The 22,938-nt window shown below is 39.3% G+C and overlaps 1 long non-coding RNA gene across 1 annotated transcript; it reads left to right on the top strand.

The window, feature by feature from the left end:
• LOC142357276 (uncharacterized) lies at window positions 1-22,715 on the top strand. Its single transcript, XR_012761584.1, has 3 exons — window positions 1-126; window positions 13,357-13,398; window positions 22,538-22,715. It is a non-coding gene; the product is annotated as an uncharacterized LOC142357276 (long non-coding RNA).
• Window positions 22,716-22,938: the final 223 nt, after the last annotated feature.

Here is a 22,938-nt window from a genome sequence, read left to right as displayed (position 1 = left end):
AAAAAGTTGACCCTGGAAAAAAAGTTGGTGCTATAATTGAACAAGATTCAAGACTTTGACAGTAGAGTTACGGCAAAAAACTTTTGCTGCAAGAAGAAGAACCTGAACAAATACTGATCGCAAAAGGTAACAAGCACCCTTTATTTCCGAAATCTTTCTGTTATTTCCCTCTTGTAAAGGGGAAACCGACACAGTGGAATTCTTTCATCAGAGATGATTTTGATCTGGTGAAAATTCCAACAGAATCACCACAGTTTTGTCGTCATATAACTTTAAACGGATGTTTTTTGCTGTGCCCCCAGTACGCTATGCAATGGTGCATAGCGTACGGGGTGACAACGAAAAACATGCCTCCCAGGTCTGGACATAAACGCACGAAAGTCTGGTCATACTCACTTTTGAACGCACAAAAAATTTTGGATCTATTCTGTTCGCCCCCCCCCCCCCCCCCAGTGTTTTTCATGACCCCAGTTACAAATTTTATGTTGTTATATATCACGTTACTATGTAAGAAAATAGCACGTGCGCCGCGGGGTCATGAGAAATTTATGCTCACTAAGCTTGGGGGGGAAACAGAATAGATCAAAAATTTTGACCGCACGAAAGTCTGGACATAGGTGTTTTAAACGCACTATGGTCTGAACATGAATGCACAAAGTTTCTAAAATTGAGCGCACGAATTGTGGTTTGGAACTCACGAAAGTTTGGTAATACGTAATTTCGAATACACGAAAGTCTGCACATAGGTTCTTTTGAACGCGCGCAGAACGCACAAGTATTTTTGACCGCAAGAAAGTCTTGACATAGGTACGTTCCGTCTCGGGCGGTCTGGACTTAGACATTTTTTGTCCCAGGAACGGTCTGGCCATATGTACTTTTGGTCTGGCACCTCAACTTAGTTCCCCTTATTTACAGACAACGTGCCACCACATCGTATCCCATGAAGTACAAAATTTGACAACCCAGGTTGAGAAATTGCGACGAAATCGAAGCAAGAACTGTCGTTTTTGGTCGATTTTTGTCGATTTCGTCGGTTTTTTATGTAGGAAATGTCGATTATCCACGTTTTCGTCGGTATTGTCGGTATTTGATGTAAGAAGTGTCGATTAGCGTAGTTTTCGTCGGTATTGTCGGTTTTGGCAGTAAGAAGTGTCGATTATCGTCGTTTTTTGTCGGTATTGTCAATCTCAATTTGTTTTAAATACAAAAGAAATAGAATCAAACTAAGTGACAAGTGGTGCAGTGGAGGAGAAGGTGGCTAGTAATATAGGGGTCCAAGGTTCGAATACTGGCAGGTACTGTCCGGTTTGTGAGATTTTTAGAATGGCAAAAACCGACGGTTCTTACGTTAAAATACCGACGAAAACCGATCAAAACTACGAAAAAAACGTAAGGGCTTTGATCGGTTTTGGCGAAGTAAAAGAGACGAAAACCGACGATTTCTTATGTTTAAATCGGAAGAATTTCTCAACACGGGAAGTGCACACGGTGGTGCATATGATTTGAATCACTAAGCTGGGTGTCTGGGAAACAAACGGAAAAGATTCCTTCAAATAGATCATTAAAAAATTTTGGATTATGGAATCGAAACGAATAAAACATCAGAAGAGATTTTGACTCGAGATCGGTCACCTATATTTGTGTTTGGTCTGTGCCTCAAACTACTTTATGCATACTCAAGTACAGAGCAAACACTAATAAAGGCGCATGCGGCTGTCATGAATAAATAATAAGCACCCACAGAGCTAAGGGTACACTTGTTTTTTCGAATCTATATTTCTACCCCAGCCTGGGCATATAAATTTTAGGCCGATAAACTCTCCTGATGTGATTAAATAGCAAATTGCAAAAATTTTATTACACTTGGTTTGTGTTCCTCAACCCCCGAATAGTGCGCAATAATGCTTTTCAACCCAAGGAGCATTTGCAATTTACACAAAACCCAACGCGCCATAACTTGCTATAAAGAAGTACACATATTGTCGGGGTCTGAAAACCTCTAGGGGTGTGATACCTAAAGATATCATCATTTGTTCGATGGAATATATTTTCTATGATGTTGTAAAGTAGTTCAATTTATTTGCCCTTGATAATCCTGTTCATATTTGTTCAGTTCGTGTCTTGTGATCTGTTAATGATTTCCTTCTTGGTTTCCCGACTCGTGATCAGACATGTCTGATCACGCATTCACGTTTGCTTACAAGCACTTCATTTCATTTCATTTCATTCTCTTAAGTTTGCAATTCAAATTCAGTTAACAAACTCTCTTGTAAATCCCGCTCCGCAAGTAAGCGCAAAGAAATTTAGTTAAAATCTCGCTCCACGAATCGCTAGTTATATAAAAATTAAACGGACGCGCATTGCAAGAAGCTACTCTGTTTAAACAGAGTACGACATGGCGCAGTCAGCAACTAAACGCACACCACTCGGAACTGACGCTTTCTGGGACAAATCTACACCCGATCCTCCCCTTCGCTGGGAGAAATGGTGAGCGCAAAATAAATTGGCACTGTTGGCGAAAGAGAACATTATCCTTGATACACTACTTGGACCCAAACCCGAAATGGTGGATCTTCCCCTCGAACCAATATACGAAGAAACTATAGTCGGAGCTTCTGCACAGTCGGAGAAAGAAAGGAACGTTCGCAACACGCATCAAAAGATGAATTGGCAAAACAAGTGCCAACGACTCATAGAAGTTGTTATAATGTGTGGCGACAAACCGCGGCCATTGGCGGATCGCGGAACCGTGTCTTTGCTGTATCTAAGCATCGAGGTCAGAGTATGCCGCATCCTCATCTGCAAGAACCCACATATCATGGTGGATACACTAACAACCGTCAATTTCGGGAAAATCGTAGAAGAGGCATTAATCCGTCCTCGCAACATAACTTTTGACCATCATGTTTTCTTGATTACGAAACAAATTTGGGAGAAACGGTGAAACACTTCTATGGAAAACTAAAGTAGTTGGCAGAGAACTGTGACTTCGAAAATAAGAAAGAAACTTTGATACGCAATGTCTTCATTACTAACCTCATAGGTCCTGAAATTCAAAAGGAACTTCTCAAACAAACAGTTAAGCCGCGCCAGGCGTTAGAGCTAGCAATTAACATGGAACTGGGGATGCGAAACCAGCATCAAATTCAGCAGCATAATAAGATTGTCATCCCGGCGAACGTCAACACGGTTCAGTTCTCTGGTAGCTCTCGAGCCTCGAATTGGCAAAATTCGAATAATGCAACACGACAAAACAATCGCTCAACGCTCTATTGCTCTATTTGTGGAGGGATTTGGCTTCCGAATCATCGCGATAAATGTATCGCGAAAGGCAAAACATGCAACAATTGTGGACTCCTAAATCATTTTGCGAAAGTTTGCAGAAAACAAAACACAGTGAAACTAGTAAATGCTAAAAAGAAGATGGTGAGTGTCCAAGAAAAAGAACCTCATCCTGAGGATTCAGTAAATTTTCTACAACCTGCTAAGTTCTAAGAATAGGGCTACAGCAGCGGAGAAGGTAACACTGTCGCGGTTATCGAGAATTCAGTAGAAAAAGTAGAACCGCTCAACATGCCCATCAAGATCGGCAATATTAACACTACCCTTCTCGCGGACTCTGGTAGCGCATGCAGTATTCTGAACCGTTCACTCGCATCGCAAGTGATACAAAGTAGTCCTCGCGCTTTCTGGGTTAGCGAACAGATGCCACCACAACTTCGGACTTTCTCGAATATACCCATCCAGGTAGAAGGGAAGATTCAAGCGTCAATAATGAGCAATGGATGGACTTGTGACTCTGCAACTTTCACTGTTGTAGCGGACGGACTAAAATCGCTAATTGGTCGTGATTTGTTCGATCGACTTGGTCTAGCTGTGACTCAATCTACATCCCAAAAACGTAAATGTGTCAACAATATTTCCTCTCCAGAGTTCAAAGAACTAATCGCAAAAACTTTTTCTGAACTAGGAGACCAAAGAATCACGTGGCAAAATTTAAATTTCATAAAGACTTTCAACCTCGACATCAAAAAGGTAGACGAATTCCTATTAAATTACAAGAAAAAGTCAATACTGAATTTAAGAAATTGTTAGATGAAAAACATATCGTTAAACTTTCAAGTTGCCCAGACAAAAATTTTATATCTCCAATAGTGGTTACAGTGCTCCCGCGTCGCAAAACACAACATACTTTTCAACAATAGATTAAAAGTATGCATACAGTCAGTTAAATTTAGATAATAATACGGCAAATCATTGCGATTTTATTATTGTTAGTGGTGATATGACTGGCACTTACAGATTTCAAACGGGATTCTACGGGCTAACAGATATGCCTTCCGAATTTCAAAAAGCAATGGACTATACTTTGATCAGTCTAAAAAATACATATTTTTTCCTAGACGACATTTTGATAGTTAGCAAGGAATCTTTGGAAGAACATAAAAGTTATGCTATGAATTGTTTAAAACGATTGAATGATGAAAATCTTAGAATAAACCTTCCCAAATGTCACTTTGGAAAATTAGAAATCGATTGGTTAGGATATCATATATCTCAATCGGGTATTTCACCACTTGAAAGTAAAACATCTGCAATTTTGGCACTTGCATCTCCGAAAACGCTAAAGAAGCTCCGCTCTTTTGTGGGATCGGTGCATTAAATCGCAAAATTTATTCCAAATCTTGCACAAGTTAGCCAACCCCTCCGCCCTCTACTGAAAAAGACATCAAAATTCATCTGGAAAGAGAAACTTGAGAAGTGTTTTAACGAAATAAAAGATCGCATCACGAACGCAACCGCAAATAGTCACTAAAACCTGCAACTCGAAACACGCACAAAATGTGATGCATCGCGCTCCGGTCTGGGGACAGCATTCTAACAACTAACAGTTGACGGGTGGGAACCAATTGCGTTTGCCTCGCGATTCTTAAATTCATGCGAAGAGCGCTATAGTGTGAATGAACTTGAGCTATTGGGAGTAGTTTGTCAATTGAACATTTTAAAAACTATCTGTATGGGAAAAATTTTACAGTTATTACGGTTCATCGAGCTCTTCTCTCTATTATGAAAGAAAATAGATCAAATAAATCGTACAATTGTAGACTAACTCGCTGGATAGATCGTCGACTACCATTTCAATTTGACATTGAACATCTTCCGGGGGCAAAAACGGGTCTGGTGGATTACATTTCTCGACACCCGTTTCAACAAGCTAAAAAAGTTTCTAATTATGACGACGAATTTTTTGTAGCAAAACTCAAGTTAATTTCTGCATCTATCAATTCATTAGATTTATATAAAACACATCCAGCATCACGTTTACACCAACTATTAAAAACAAACGATCCCGCATTGGAAATCACACCTAAAATTCGGGGCAACAATAGGGCGATAAATTCAATTAGCACACATGCAGCACGAGTACGCAAACATGATTAATACAATTCCCCCGCGCCGCGAAATTTAGCCTCAAATATTACTTGCAATTTAAAAAATTTGAAATACGTAGACTCGCGTCGTAAATACCACTTATTACATCTCTCGCTCAGCACAATACAACTAAGTAAAAACAATTAGTCCGAAAGCGCCGCACGAGACTCAAATTCTTAACTCTAAATTCCCGCCAATTAGGAGACATTCCAATTTAAAATAATTTTAAAAGTCACCACCAACAAATAAATTCAGTGCTTTTTGCCTCACATCATTCTACAATTCAGTCGTGCAATCCTAGTTCTAGAAATAAATTGTCATCTAAATTTTCTTCGGAAATCTGTTCAATAAATCAATTTAATAACAACATGCCTTCTAAAAAGCGCATCACTCGCTTTCGTTTTAATGACACATCCCGCGCCGCGAATCAATAATCTTCAGATCAAAACTAAACCCGCCTTGCAAGTCCGCTCTCAAATAGCTCTGACAATACCCGCACCGCAAGTCAGCGAACAGCTTCGAATAACACTACCCGCGCCGCAAGTCCTTTACAGATATTAAACCCAACATCTCCGGCTCATTCCTCTAAAGCTAATACTCCTCTCACACCCAGCCCACATGTACCCACACTTGACTACATTGTGTCCAAGATTTTCAATAAATCTCTAATCGCATCACTAACAAGTAGGGACGCAGTTTTAAAAGAAGTTAGGGATTGCATAATGACTAATAACGAAAGCCGCCTAAAAGCGTTGAACCCCTTCATACATTCGCATTGGACAGACCTTCATGTTCGTTCTGGGTGCGTGTGTATCGATGAAAAAGTATCCATACCAAATGTGCGAGAGGCATTAACTGAGGATATACACGCAAGCCATCCGGGCACATGGGTCATGATTTGCATGGCTACGCATTGCTGGTGGCCCTACATGCACCGCGAACTCATCGTAAAGGCTACTGAATGCAAACCCTGCACTGTGATTGGTAAGAATCTTAAATCTGTTATTCCCGCTAAACAATTTAATCCTCATGTACCGTGTGTTGAACCGAATCAAGAAATCCAAATTGATTTTTGAAGCCCGATTTCTGATGAAAAGGGTACTGAAGTTTATTTCTTAGCCGCTATTGATCGTTTTTCCAAATATCCTACTGCGTGTATTTATGACAAAGCAAACGGACATAAATGTTCTGAAATTTTTCGACATGTATATAGAAAATCACGGAATTCCTCGATCTATTCGTCTTGATCAAGCAAAATGTTTGGTTGGCAATCAAGTAAAGACTTTCTGTAACAAAAATTATGTTGACATCATTGGAGCTCCAGTAAACGATCATCGTGCTATTCGTTTGGTAGAAAGACTCATTCAAGCGATTAAGAATAGACTTGCATGTATCAAAGAGGAAAAATGTCTAATAATGACTTTCATGTAAAGCACGCATTAAAGATAAAAATACACCAATTGAGAATATGTAAATAGAAAACAACAAAGATCTTGCCCTTCGAAGCACATTTTAGTAGAAAACCTAATACCCCGCTGAGCATGATATCGACAATAACTAAATTGTCTAAACTCACTTACGAAAGCTTAGTAAACTACTATTTAGATGAAAACAGTGATGCCGGAAGAAATACTTTCAGACGACAAATGGCTAAATGGTTACCGCAGTGACATTGAGGTTGAGAAAGGAATATCACGAGCGACGCAAGAGGCCAAGTCAACAGAGCGGGCTAGCAACGATTGCGAATTTCGCTTCCTGCGAACAAGGGCCAATCGACCAATTCCTCTCAAAGAGCGTACGGTCAAACTAAATCTAGCGCGAAAAATTCATGGCAAGAAACGATTAAAGAAAAACCTCGAAGGATTGTATGAGGTCCTCGCCACGGAATCTCATATTCTGAAAGTTAGCCCAACGACCTCCACCATCAAAGAGCCGGGGAAACCTGTGGTGACCGTCAGAATTAGCGATATAGCTAAATTCGGGACGCAACGTGAGCGGCAAACTCCATTGAAGGCATACGCGGACCGCAGAGAACCCAGATCTGGGGAAAAGTTGGTGGAGGAGTTGATTCAAAGTCATGTCAAAAAATTTACGAGAAAACAGAAGGGGGACAAAAAGATGAAGCACCGCAAGCATGATCCGGGCAGCGGGATCTCTTCATCGAAGTCAAATATCTCACCAGGGATCTCTTCATCGAAGTCGCATTCCTAAAATACCCAACTTTCTTGCGATGCGAAATCAGCAGCCAGAAGCAAGCACCGTTTCGCATAGCGAACAACCTACAACCTCTTCCACAAACACAACGGCCACCACACAACCATCAAGATCATCGGACAGGACTCGCCGCAGTTCTTCCTATTATGGATTTGAAAGTCCATCCCCTGAAAGTCCGACCACAATTGCAGCACCACCCAAACGTCCAAGACGAGCGGGTGATTTTGAAATTTTTCAGCCCCCATCCAGCTCTGTTGTCGAAACAGTGAAAAACATTGTTGAACAACAGCCGATTGAATTCAACGTATCTCCACGAATAGGAGAAGTATGACAGTTTATGAGGCCAAAAATACTGATGCCAATGTGTGAAACAATTAAGAATTGAACACACATACAGACTGCTTTAATTACAAACTCTAAATTATTAATATATATTTTTCGCTATGATAACCAGTAAATATATCGTTACTACTTATGTAACCGGGACCAAGTATTACTTTGTAAATATTGTTATTATTTATACATTCGAAAATTGTATTATAACAGTTTTTTTGTCGGTGTAAGGGGTATGTGCTAACTAAAGATATCATCATTTGTTCGATGCAGTATATTTTATATGATGTTGTAAAGTAGTTCAATTTACTTGCCCTTGATAATCCTGTTCATATTTATTCAGTTCGTGTCTGGTGATCTGTTAATGATTTCCTTCTTGGTTTCCCGCCTCGTCATCAGACATGTCTGATCACGCATTCACGTTTGCTTACAAGCACTTCATTTGATTTCATTCCTTCAAGTTTGCAATTCAAATTCAGTTAACAAACTCTCTTGTAATTCCCGCTCCCCAAGTAGGCGCAAAGAAACTCAGTTAAGATCTCGCTCCGCTAATCGCTAGTTAAATAAAATTAAACGCACGCGCATTGCAAGAAGCTACTCTATTTAAACAGAGTACGACAGGGGGAATGAAAAAGAGGATATCCGATAAAACTTGGTTTAATTTTAGGCCAACTACTTTTAGGATCTTTTCTGTTTCCCCCCCCCCCCCAGATTAGTGGGCTTACATTTTTACTACCCCTAGGAGCACGTGCTATTTTTTTATATAGTAACTTGCTATATAACAACATTAAATTGGTAAGTGGAGGCGTAAAAGCACTGGGGAGGCCAAAACAGAAAACGTCCTATTTTTAACTCCCCTCTGCAACATATTTACGGATACTGGCATACAACCAACAATACCGGCTTATAACCATCAATACCGCTTTGTAACCCGGATTGAACTGCAAGTCAAGGTCAGTACTGGGCCAGTCTACATGCAGGTCTGCATGCACATATCAGTACTCTGCTTGCATATATCAGTACTCTTAACACAAGTCACCAACTCTGACATGTTTTTACCAAGACTTGGATCACAATTGCAAGTTGATTCTCAAGCCAAAACCAACTTTTCAAAAAAATCTACTGTAAAAATTTTGAATTCCGAAAGGTTCTGTACCGTGCCACGGTTTTTGCGTTACCTTTTATGCACTTTCTTGGGGCGTCTGATAACTGATACCAACTCACACCATTTGACACAGGGCGCCGGGAAGTTCAAATAGGCACATATTGGACAGTTTCTAGGTGTTTCTGAGCCGTTTTCAACAGTTTTCCAGTTATTTGGAGCCACATTTTAGCCCAAAGCAGACTATTCTTGATTTTTTTTTCCAGATTTACCAAATTCCAAGCAATCCTATCCGAGGCAAAATTGTGAAAAAAGGTAACGCAGTTAATGTCCTCTTGCTGGTCCGAGGCACTGTCAGTCTCCAGCAAGCGCAAATGGAGTCTTTCTTGGCCTATAATGTTCCAAATCAGCCAAAATATGGATGTTGACAAATAGGCCGAGTTCATTCTTTGACATTTTTGGCATAGGTTGACGTTTTTTCGCCTATTCGTTTGGTTTTCAGTGTATTTTCGCCTATTTTTGACGTTTTTAGACGTGCTATGTCTTGGCCAAGACTTTTATTTACACTTGCACGTCTTGACCAAAACTTGAACTTGGTCTTGCACGTCTTGAGAAATATTTGTATTTATCCTGACAAGTGTAAAAAGTGACATGATCACAGCTCTGAATTAATACTGATATAAAACTTGCAATTAAACGTGAGCAGTACTGATATTGACTTGTCGTTAAATCCGGGAAAAAATCAAAAAAAAAATAAAGCAAAAAAGGAGGGCTCCTTTTATAACATTGAGTATAAGTAAGATTGTTCTACTTTAATATGCCTTCGAAGCTTCGATAGCTTTGATATTTATTCTTTTCTGCAATCTTTTCCGTTTGTGCCCCACCAGTCTGTTTTGATCCCCATTCAACGAAAACGTGTCAATACATGGAAAGTCATATTCACGTGCGTCTGTTGTGTGGAAATAATATGAATCAACTGAGCTGGGGGGAAGCACAAACGGAAAACATCCAGTAATTTAGAAGATATCTTTATTGGTATCTAAAATGACCAATCTCATTTGTGATTTCAATCAAATTATTGCAATTGAAATGTGTAGATTTTCAGTACAGCTTTGAGAAAGGTTATTCTGATCAGTTTGCTCAGCTTAACTAAATTATTCCTAATTTGCATCCGTTGCATTATTTATTTTGAAGGAAATGACATCAGACAAAACCAATAATGAGATTATGGGAAAAAATGGGAGACTATGTATCCAATAGTCGGCTGAAATAAATGCATTGAATTTTTCTAAGAAAAAGATTGAAGTTGTAGTAAAAGTGTTTTATATGTGTCTGTGTTTGTGTTTGTGTTTGTCTGTTTATATGTGTTTATGTGTGCGTTCCAATACGTCAAAAACTTTTTTGCGATTTTTTGAATGTTTTCTTTTATCTGCTGTTTCAAGACAATACACGAAAGCTTCGGGTCATGATGACAGGAGAATTAGTGAGCAATCACACCAAGTGACACAGGGGTCCGGGAAGTTCTAGTAAGCCCATATTGGACAGTTTTTAGGTTTTTTTTCTGTGCCGTTTTCAGCCGTTTTCAAATTGTTTGGTGCCACATTTTAGCCCAAAACAGACTATTCCTGACTTTTTTCCAGATTTACTAAATTTCAAGCAATCCTATCAGAGGCAAAGTTGTAAAAAAAGGTAACGCAGTTAATGTCCCCTTGCTGGCCCGAGGCCCTGTAAGTCTCCAGCAAGCGCCAATGGAGTTTTTCCGGCCTATAATGTACCAAATCAGCCAAAATATGGATGTAGTCAAATACGCCGAGTTCATTTTTTTGACATATTTGGACATAGGTTGACATTTTTTACGGTTTTTACTGCTATTTTTGCCTATTTTTGACGTTTTTAGACGTGCTATGTCTTGGCCAAGACTTGCATTTAGACTTGCACGTCTTGGCCAAGACTTGCATTTAGTCTTGCACGTCTTGCGAAAGACTTGTATTTATCCTGACAAGTGTAAAAAGAGACATGATCGTAGCTCTTAATTAATACCAATATAAAACTTGCAACTAAACGTGTGCAGTACTGATATTGACTTGCCGTTAAATCCGGGAAAAAATCAAAAAAATTAAAGCAAAAAAGGAGGGCTCCTTTTATAACATTGAGTAAAAGTAAGATTGTTCTACTTTAATATGCCTTCGAAGCTTCGATAGCTTTGATATTTATTCTTTTCTGCAATCTTTTCCGTTTGTGCCCCCACCAGTCTGTTATGATCCCCACTCAACGAACACGTGTCAATACATGGAAAATCAATTTCACGTGCGTGTGTTGTGTGCAAATAATATGCACCAACTGAGCTGGGGGGAGCACAAACGGAAAACCTCCAGTAAATTAGAGGATATCTTTATTGGTATCTAAATTGACCAATCTCATTTGTGATTTCAATCAAATTATTGCAATTGAATGTGTAGATTTTTCAGTACAGCTTTGAAAAAAATTATTCAGATCAGTTTGCTCAGTTTAACTAAATTATTCCTAATTTGCTTCCGTTGTATTATATATTTTGAAGGAAATGACATCAGACAAAACCAATAATGAAATTATGGGAGAAAATTGGCGAATATGTAACCAATAGTCAGCTGAAATAAATGCAATGAATTTTACTAAGAAAAAGATTGAAGTTGTAGTAAAAGTGGTTCATATGTGTCTGTTGTTGTGTATGTGTGTGTGTTTATATCTGTTTATGTGTGCGTTCCAATACGCCAACCCTTTTTTGCGATTTTCTGAAAGTTTTCTCATATCTGCTGTTTCAAGACAAAACAAGAAAGCTTCGAGTCATGATGACAAGAGAATTGGTGAGCAATCACACCAAGTGACACAGGGGCCCGGGAATTTCTAATAAGCCCTTATTGGACAGTTTTTAGGTGTTTCTGAGCCGTTTTCAGCCGTTTTTAAGTTGTTTGGTGCCACATTTTAGCCCAAAACAGACTATTCCTGATTTTATTCCAGATTTACTAAATTTCAAGCAATCCTATCAGAGGCAAAATTGTGAAAAAAGGTAACGCAGTTAATGCCCCCTTGCTGGCCCGAGGCCCTGTAAGTCTCCAGCAAGCGCCAATGGAGTCATTTTCGGCCTATAATGTACCAAATCAGCCATAATATGGATGTAGTCAAATACGCCGAGTTCATTTTTTGACATTTTTGGACATAGATTGACATTTTTTCGACTATTTTTTACGGTTTTTACTGCTATTTTTGCCTATTTTTGACGTTTTTAGACGTGCTATGTCTTGGCCAAGACTTGCATTTAGACTTGCACGTCTTGGCCAAGACTTGCATTTAGTCTTGCACGTCTTGGGAAAGACTGTTATTTATCCTGACAAGTTTAAAAAGAGACATGATCATAGCTCTGAATTAATACTAGTAAAAAACTTGCAATTAAACGTGTGCAGTACTGATATTGACTTGCCGTTAAATCCGGGAAAAAATCAAAAAATTAAAGCAAAAAAGGAGGGCTCCTGTTATAACATTGAGTATAAGTAAGATTGTTCTACTTTAATATGCCTTCGAAGCTTCGATAGCTTTGATATTTATTCTTTTCTGCAATCTTTTCCGTTTGTGCCCCCACCAGTCTGTTATGATCCCCACTCAACGAACACGTGTCAATACATGGAAAATCAATTTCACGTGCGTCTGTTGTGTGCAAATAATATGCACCAGCTGAGCTGGGGGGGGGGGGGGGCACAAACGGAAAACATCCAGTAATTTAGAGGATATCTTTATTGGTATCTAAAATGACCAATCTCATTTGTGATTTCAATCAAATTATTGCAATTAAATTGTGTAGATTTTCAGTGAAGCTTTGAGAAAAATTATTCAGATCAGTTTGCTCAGTTTAACTGAATTATTCGTAATTTGCTTCCGTTGTATTATATATTTTGAAGGAAATGACATCAGACAATATCAATAATGAGTTTATGGGAGAAAATGGGAGAATATGTGTCCATTAGTCGGCTGAAAAAAAATGCAATGAATTTTACTAAGAAAAGATTGAAGTTGTAGTAAAAGCGATTTATATGTGTCTGTGTTTGTGTGTGTGTGTGTGCGTGTGTGTGTGTGTGTGTGTGTGTGTGTGTGTGTGTGTGTGTGTGTGTGTGTGTGTGTCTGTGTGTGTGTGTGTGTGTGTGTGTGTGTGTGTGTGTGTGTGTGTGTTTGTGTGTGCGTTCCAATACGCCAAACCCTTTTTTTGCGATTTTCTGAATGTGATCTCATAACTGCTATTTCAGGACAATACACGAAAGCTTTGGGCCATGATGACAGGAGAATCGGTGAGCAATCTCTCAATCAAACATTGTCTTTTCGTAGTTTGATCAAAATAAGTAGTCCTGCAACTAAACATGAAGTCATGATTGCTTAGGGGAAGATAAACTTCGAGGTATTGAGGTTCATTTTTTTCTCAATAATTATCGACAATGAAAATATTTAGAGGATCTGTGGGATCTTTACCGTTTGTGTGCCCCTTCAGCTCAGTGGGTGCATATTATTTGCACCCCCAGACGCAGGTGTCATATTTTTACATAAGGAGTTTTTACTAAGTACTGGTTACTAAGTACTGGCACGTGCTCTGTACTGTAACCGGGGGGGGGGGGGGGGTAAAAGGAACTGAAGTGGGATGGGGCACAAACGTGAAAGATGCGATCTTTGAGTAATCCGAACATACATAAAAGTCATTACCAGCGTTTATTTTGATGTATTATTATGAAAAAAGAGGGTATATTTTAGGGGTCTTTCCCATTATAGCCCCCCCCCCCCAGCTTAGTGGTCAAACAACCCATAGGCCCGCATTTATGGTAAATATACCATAATGATGGCTATATTTTCATGGGGGCTATAATGGGAAACACCCTATTTTTGCATTTTATCAAAGGCGAAAACAGGTTTAAACTTGCGGCTACTGGCATGTAACAAGTTCTCTTCCAAGTAGATTGTATATCTCTTGCATGTAAGATCTATTCAATTTTTGGCAAAACTTTGGACCAACATTGGTTAAACTATGCTAGGCCGGTCTGAAAGTGTTTGATAGTCATAATCTCAATTCCTAATTTGTACCAGATTAAAAATTCCAAAGACTCTATCTCCATTTTAGAGTTGTGAACAATTAGAAGAAAAAGAAACTAACCATCAAGGATTTTCAATTATGAGCCCAATACAGCATCTCTTTTAATCAAGTTTTTTACAAACAAAAAGTTGAATTATTTTGTTTACCTTGACTAGGTTGACAAAACAACAGATCACTTTTTTAATAAATCAATTTTCAACAGCTCATTTCCGTTTTCCAGATATGAGATATATGTTTCTATTCTCCCCACTTTGGTCAGGTAAGAATAAAAACTCAAAAAACTAATTGGTTTATTCAAGTCATTTAATGAGAGAACTCTGCACTAATCAGGTACAAGCATCTGTAGTCATTAGTTAAGCGAAACGGTGATTATCATATTTGCGTTCCAACGCAATAATTGGATTGAAATGAATTGAGTCAATCGGTTGATCACAACGCTAGAAACTTCCGAAAAAGCATTTCCTTCGACCCCCAGACAAGCTACTCCCTTTATTGTTCTTCGCGAGGTCTCAGACCAACCACCAAAAACTTCAAATGATAGCGGCAAAGAATTCACTCCGGCTTCTAGGCAGTCAGCGTCATGGGAAGCTATTTTGCGTGCGGTCGTCAGCATATGTTAACGCATAACTGGGTGTACCCGCCGCATTTGCAAAGGTTGTTGATTGCAGGGATGACACCACTGTTACTTCGAGCGCTGCCGGTTTGCCTTGTGTCCAGGAGAGTAGAAATACGTCTGCAGGTCGGAATTGGTTGTTGATGCTAAGGTTCTTTTTTTAAGCGAAGAGCTCAAACTTGCACAGTCGCAAGAAGAGAAAACTTTATCTCTCAGACGGTCGTGACGATGAATTTTATCTCCTCGTCCTCCACATGTTAGAGAATGGTCCCCATATATATCAATAACACCTTTTTTACAGTTGGGACATTTTCGGGGGACATTAAATAAAGGGATACCCAGTCTATGTTTGACGCAACTTTGGAGCTCTTCCGCTTCCAGGTGCAGTCTCAGTGCGGAAATAGGAGGCGTGGTTAACCAAGCAACTGCATTAGAGCAAGAAGTGACTGCAACCGAGCTCTTTCTCACACAATTTTTGCCTGTGACAGTGGACCATTGAGTGACTTTTGATCAAGTTTTTTCTAAATTTTCTTCTGAATTCTCCTATCTACATCTTGCAACCCACCGATACAGATTTTAAAAATGCCATAAGCTGCATAAGGATCGTCAAGTTGCTGTAAGCGATCTAGGAGCAGCTCAGTTTTCTCTACCCCTTGGATAAAACTTTTGAATGATGACTCTCCGTTCCAATTGGCGCCCCCAGTACTTCGAAGCCATCAGGATCAGCACGCTTAACGTTTTGATCTAAACTGCTGATGGTTTGGGATGACCTCAACATGCATTTTGAGGTCTTCACATTGGAGCCCAAGTCTTTGCCTTTCTTTTCTAAAGTATCTAAGCTATGCATTAGTTCGGCTTCATTTCCCGCCAAAATGCCGTCTCCAAGAAGCCAAGAGTTCTGAAAGAGCATATGGACTTCCTGTTTAATCTTGTTAATGAGAGGCATGCGAGCTTTGGAGAACAAAAGTGGCCCCAGAGGATCACACTTTTGCACCCCACTTTTAATCTTTATAGTATACCCGTTATGGAGCAGAGAAAAGTGTTTTGCGTAGCACGAGCTAACAAACGGATATATACATGGTATTTGTTTCAGGCATTCTGGTAAACCTCCCTGTCATTTGATGGAATTGGAAGGGTTTTCAAAATCTACCTGGCTGACTCGTAGGCCTTCTCTCTTTCCACACTCTTCATAAAATAGTTTTGTGGCGTGGATAATAGATTCTGCGCCTCCCCTTATGGCAACTCCAAGTTGATTGGGACAGAAAACTTCTGATGCTTCCTACTTTGCATAGGAAACAAGACATTTAGCTACAAGACGGTGGAAAGCTTCTCCGACAGCAATGGGTCGTACATCTGTTTTCCTTTTCTTCAAAGCTGTTAGAGAGGCGTTGCAGAAAGATGGGCCAACGTCATTTGGAAAGCCTCAGCTGAACAGAAGTTGATTTGGCTGGTAAGTTTTTGCAATGCGATTCTGGACTGCCCAGGTTTTTTGCACGAACGGCGTTTGATAGATGCTCAGGATAAACCAAGCTTGCACCGGCAGCAGTACCTTTGGTGAAGGATGATAACATGTCACTGACAACTTCCTCTGAGAATTGATAGCCCAAGCACAGCTCATCAGTAACCGGTAGAATCGTATCTTGTTCTTTAGGATGTAGAGAAAAAAGATCTGCGTAGGTTTTCCGATTGGAAGGTGCAAGTCCGTCTGAGCTTAACATTTTCGTAGTTTTTCCATAAAGGCCTTGGTGACATAGTATCTTCGCGCTCTCCAACACTTTATATTCGTTTTGTCTCGATGTTTCTCTTGGTTTCTTGTCTGCTTTGGACAAAATAGTTTCGTTCCACAGAGTCCCTCTGTCGCTTTTTTCCTATCGAGCAATGCACTCATTGATAAGTTTTTTGTTGTGGAACTTGTGTTTCCCAAAGTCCACGTGAAATTGTGCGCAAGATATATTTGGAAGAAGCCGGAAGGTTTTTCTATTTTTCGATATCTGTGGGATTTGTATGACATTTTGCCCAAATCTCACTTATGAAATTCGACCATCGCAGTCGAGCTTTAACAGGAACATGTCTAATTGTTAGTAAAAATGTTCTGGAAATAAGCTCTTTGTCTGGTAATGTGTTGATTGACTTGCGGTGATAAAGTCCTCCGTTTCTTCCGATACAAATTTTAAGTATGCTATAAGCTGCATGAGGATCGTCAAGTTGCTGTAAGCCATCTACGAGAGGTGCAGTTTTCTCCAAGCTCTTGAATAAAACTTTTGCATGATGAGTCTCCGTTCCAATTGGAGCCCCGAGTACTCGAAACCATCAGGATCAGAACCTTAATGTTTTGATCTAAGCCGCTCATGGTTTGGGATGACCACAACATACATTTTGAGGTCTTCACATTGATGCCCAAGTCTTTGCCTTCGTTTTCCAAAGTATCTAAGCTATGCATCAGTTCAGCTTCATTTCCCTCCAGAATGCCGTTGTCAAGATACCAATAGTTCTGTAAGAGCATGTGGATTTCCTGCTTAATTTTGTTGATGAGAGGCATGAGAGCTTAGGAAAAACAAAAGTGGCCCCCGAGGACCACCCTGTTGCACCCCAATTTCACTCTTTATAGTATGCCTGTTATAGAACAGTGAAATGTGTTTTGCGTAGCACGAGCCAACAAATGAATATATACATGGTATTTGTTTCAGGCACTCTGGTAAACCTCCCTGTCATTTGATGGAATTGGAAGGGTTTTCAAAATCTACCTGGATAACTCGTAGGACTTCTCTCTTTCCACACTCTTCAATATTAGTTTTATGGCGTGGATAATAGATTTTGCGCCTCCCCTTATGGCAACTCCAAGTTGATTGGGACAGAAAACTTCTGATGCTTCCTACTTTGCATAGGAAACAAGACATTTAGCTACAAGACGGTGGAAAGCTTCTCCGACAGCAATGGGTCGTACATCTGTTTTCCTTTTCTTCAAAGCTGTTAGAGAGGCGTTGCAGAAAGATGGGCCAACGTCGTTTGGAAAGCCTCAGCTGAACAGAAGTTGATTTGGCTGGTAAGTTTTTGCAATGCGATTCTGGACTGCTCAGGCTTTTTGCACGAATGGCGTTTGATAGATGCTCAGGATACACCAAGCTTGCACCCGCAGCAGTAGCCTTGGGGAAGGATGATAATATGTCACTGATAACTTCCTCTGAGAGTTGATAGCCCAAGCAAAGCTCATCAGTAACCGGTAGAATCGGATCTTGTTCTTCAGGATGTAGAGAAATAATATCTTCGTAGGTTTTCCGATTGGAAGGTGCAAGTCCGTTTGAGCTTAAAATTTTCGCAGCTTTTCCATAAAGACCTTGATGACATAGTATATTCGCGCTTTCCAACACTTTATATTCGTTTTGTCTCGACGTTTCTCTTGGTTTTTTGTCTGCTTTAGACAAAATACCTTCGTTCCACAGAGTCCCTCTGTCGCTATTTTCCTATCGATCAATGCATTCATTGATAAAGTTTTTGTTGTGGAATTTGTGTTTTCCAAATTCTACGTGAAGTTGTGCGCAAGATACATTTGGAAGAGGCCAGACGGTTTTTCCAGTTTTAGATATCTGTGGGACTTGTATGACATTTTGCACAAATCTCACTTATGAAATTTGACCATCGCAGTCGAGCTTTAACAGGAACGTGTCTAGTTGTTGGAAAAAATGTTTTGGAAATAAGCTCTTTGTCTGCTAATGTGTTGATTGAATTGCTGTGATAAAGTCCTCCGTTTCTTCCGATACAAATTTTAAGTATGCTATAAGCTGTATGAGGATCGTCAAGTTGCTGTAAGCTATCTACGAGAGGCTCAGTTTTCTCCAAGCTCTTGGATAAAACTTTTGCATGATGAGTCTCCGTTCCAATTGGAGCCCCGAGTACTTCGAAACCATCAGGATCAGCACGCTTAATGTTTTGATCTAAACTGCTCATGGTTTGTGGTGACCACAACATACATTTTGAGGTCTTCACATTGAAGCCCAAGTCTTTGCCTTCGTTTTCCAAAGTATCTAAGCTATGCATCAGTTCGGCTTCATTTCCCGCCAGAATGCTGTCGTCAAGATATCAAGAGTTCTGTAAGAGCATATGGATTTCCTGCTTAATCTAGTTGACGATAGGCATGAGAGCTTAGAAAAACAAAAGTGGCCCCAGAGGACCACGCTGTTGCAACCCAATTTTACTCTTTATAGTATGCCCGTTATAGAGCAGTGAAATGTGTTTTGCGTAGCACAAGCTAACAAACGGATATATACATGGTATTTGTTTCAGACATTCCGGTAAACCTCCCTGTCATTTGATGGAATTGAAAGTGTTTTCAAAATCTACCTGCATTACTCGTAGGCGTTCTCTCTCCATACTCTTCATATATTAGTTTTGTGGTGTGGATAATAGATTCTGCGCCTCCCCTTATGGCAACTCCAAGTTGATTGGGACAGAAAATATCTAATGCTTCCCATTTTTCATAGGAAACAGGACATTTAGCCACAAGACGTTTGAAAACTTCTCCGACACGACAGCAATGGGTCGTACATCTGTTTTCCTTTTCTTCAAAGCTGTTAGAGAGGCGTTGCAGAAAGATGGGCCAATGTCATTTGGAAAACCTCTAGCTGAACAGAAATTGATTAGGCTGGTAAGTTTTTGCTTTGCGATTTCTGACTGCTAAGGGTTATTGCAACGAATGGCGTTTGATAGTTGTTCAGGATACATCATGCTTGGACCGGCACCAGTACCTTTGGGGAAGGAAGATAACATGTCACTGACAACTTTCTCTGAGAATTGACATCCCAAGCAAAGCTCATCAGTAGCCGGTAGATTCGGTTCTTTTTCTTTAAGATGCAGGAAAAAAAGGTTTTCGTAGCTTTTCCCATTGGAAGGTGCAAGTGCATCTCAGCAAAATAAAATTTGCAGCTTGTCCGAAAAGGCCTTGATGACATAGTTTCTTCGCTCTTACCAACTTTTTTTATTTGTTTTGACTCGATGTTTCTCTTGCAATTTGCCTGCTTCGACTGAACAGCTTCATTCCACAGAGTTCATCTATCGCCGTTTTCTCATCGAGTTTTTTGTTATGGAACTTGTATTTTCCACCTCCACGTGAAGCTGTGCGCAAGATACACTTGGAAAAGGCCAGAAAGTTTTTCCAGTTTTCGATATCTGTGGGATTTGTATGATATTTTGCCCAAATCTCTCTCATCAAATTTGACCGTCGCAGTCGTGTTTTAACAGGAGCGTGTCTAATTGTGGGTACAAATGTTCTGGAAAAAATTTCTATGTCTCGTAGTCTGTTGATTGTCAGGTTCTGGGAGCATCATTTGAAGGCTGATTGAGGTCATTGATTAGTTTATCGATTTCCTCTTGGGCCACAACCGTTAGATTTCTTGACTTTGTGTCATAAATTTTTGAGGGTTTTGCTTCACAACTATGATAAGCCCATATTGACCTGTTATTGAAGACTTCGTCGTCTTTGGAGTTGTGTCTCAAATAATGAAGTTTGGTTTTGGAGCCGGTATGTTCAACAAATTTGCTGCGATAAAGTCTTCAGTTTTTGTCAGGGAAAATTCAACTGTGCCTACTAGAGTTTGTCAATGGTGTTGAATTCATATTCTCCAATCTGACCCGACACATGAGGATTTGATGGGAAGCAGATAAATCATTCTGGTTGATTTGGGTTATGTTGAAGTAGTTCTGTGTACATTATTGACTGTCCCCCAACGAAGCAGATGTCTTAGCTCGTGTCTTTCCGCGATTCGTCATTTTCCCCTTGAACTATTTAGGTTGCTTAGTTTAAATTGTTGTCGAATAGCGACAACAAAGAAATATAATGTCTCCACTCATAAAGGACGTTGAAAAATAAATAAAAGTAATTGGACGACTCTGATTGCGTTTGCCCTTTTCTCTGCTGGTGCTGTTTGTTATAGTTTGTTATAGATCATAAATGATGCTGGATTTTGTATAATAGAAACCAAAAAAAAACACCTCTTTTTTTCACTAAGACCGGACAGGAGGGTGGATTATGGTTTAATCTCACTCGATAGTCACCGATTAGATTTCCTGTTCACTCCCCATCTCCCCCAATAAGACTTGCAGAAACACTCCAGTCCAAAAATCCCCTTCAACGTTGAAAAAAAACAGGACGCAAAAACAGGTAATTTCTATAGCGTCAATCAGATTTAGCTTGATATTAGTTGTAATTCTTCCTTTTTCATGCTTCTCCGAACAGCTAGATAGGAGGTACAAAAACACTTCAATGCATACACAAAAATAAAATTTTGTGAAAATTTCAGAACGAACAAAAACCTGTTAGATAAAATTATTCTACAGTATGAATCTTCGTTAGAGTTTCAACTATTCTCAACGCAAGTCACATTTTAGTTTTCTCCAAGAAACATTACCACTAACACCTCAAATATTCCCAAGTTCACGCAAGATCATAGATTTCCCAAGAATCACGCTATCTTTATCAAGATCTTGCATGGCTTTCCAATTCTTCTAAACTACACTCAATTTCTTGGCAAAATGAAGCAGAACCATAATTGGCTCTATTACAGTCGGGCAAAAATTCCCAGCCTTGTTTTTTTTCAGAAACACAACAAGCTTTCTCAGATCTTGGCAACATCTTGGCATGTTCTAGCGTGTTGATCCAAGTCATCTCCGTTTTCTTTCAAGGACGTAGAATACATTCAAGTTGCGCCAATAAAAAAAGCAAAATAATCTTTGGTTGTATTAAAATTTGTTAAAATCTATGTTTGTTCAGACCAACAACAAGGTTTCTCTGATCTGGGCATGACGTGGACATGATCTGGCCTGTTTTTTCAAATTACAGTGGTTACTATATTTGTATCCTGTTTGTATTAAATAGTTTTAAACAGTTTCTGAAGTCTTTGGCTAACAAAACTTTTGTATGACGCCGATGAATTGCGTTTGTAATCTGTACAATGAAGGTCAAATTTCTAATACTGTTCTAAAGTATCAGTTATATTATTCAGTTAAAACAATAGTATACATTTTTAATAATAATGATAAAACATTTCCTCAAATTTGAAACAAGCTTAAAAAAGCTTGTCTCAAATGAGGACGCTAAAATTGCATCATTTTGTCAGCAATACATGTGTTTGCAATCAATTGGCTTTTCGCCCGTGCTCTTTTGTTGAAAAATAGGCTGTTCTGTTTGGATTTTTGTAGCTTTAACTATTAGATACTGGTGCTTTAGTTAAAAATCATAAAGAATACAACTGTGGACTTTCAGTTGACATCTTGAGATAGACTGCTTTTAATCCCAAAGTTACACTTGAGATGAATCGAGAAAAAACGATTGTCTCTATTACCAAAAAAAAACAAGGCAGCAGTAAAGGTCTCGATTTCGTTTTTCTTTGACAGTGAACAACCACCAGAAAACAAAAGTTTAAAAAAATTGTCGAAATTTTTTTTCCTATACTTTGTTTCTAAAAACGATCAAATTTTCGAAAAAAAAATCAGATTTGCTGAAAGCACTCGCAAAGATAAGAGCAAAGCTTGGTTCATCTTGTTATTCAAATCCTAGTTTCGAAAATCATAAATTTTTCAAAGTTTTGTTTTGGGGTAGGTTTCGAGAAAATGATCGAAAATTGATTGATTGCTAATTTCAGGAAGACCTTATTTTTCTTTGAAGTAAAAATGGTCACAATTATTTGGCCTCTTTTCCTTATCAAATAGTTCATCATTTTTCCCGAGGAATAAATCGTTTCAGGTACCATCTTTGTGTCTCGGTGTGGTATTGTGGTTCGCACTTTTGCAGCAGTACGGAGCTAAATATTGCAGAAGTACAGAGGAATGTGAAGTATTCGAAAGATGTCATTGGTATATTGAAGAAGGGAGGGGCGGGTGCATTTTCGGCTGTGATGAAGTGCACTCCTGCTTCGATATTGGTATAGTTACAGGAAAACAGAAAAAAATGATCACTAAAAAGAGTCTCCACACCCTCCCACACCAATTTCATTATCCTTATTGAGTGAGCAAATTTATTAAATGGTTACATCGTGACAATTGAATAATTGGGTGTGTGTGTGTGTGTGTGTGGGGGGGGGGGGGGTAGGGGTATGTTGATATGTATCTGCTATCTGAGCCCAGCCTCTATGATACCAAATGCAT

Source organism: Convolutriloba macropyga, unplaced genomic scaffold (genome assembly GCF_964194025.1).
Source record: "Convolutriloba macropyga unplaced genomic scaffold, txConMacr16.3 SCAFFOLD_3533, whole genome shotgun sequence".
NCBI classification, from domain to species: domain Eukaryota; kingdom Metazoa; phylum Xenacoelomorpha; order Acoela; family Convolutidae; genus Convolutriloba; species Convolutriloba macropyga.
The sequence above is the reverse complement of the archived record's forward strand: the minus strand, read 5'-3'. Positions and strand labels throughout refer to the sequence as shown.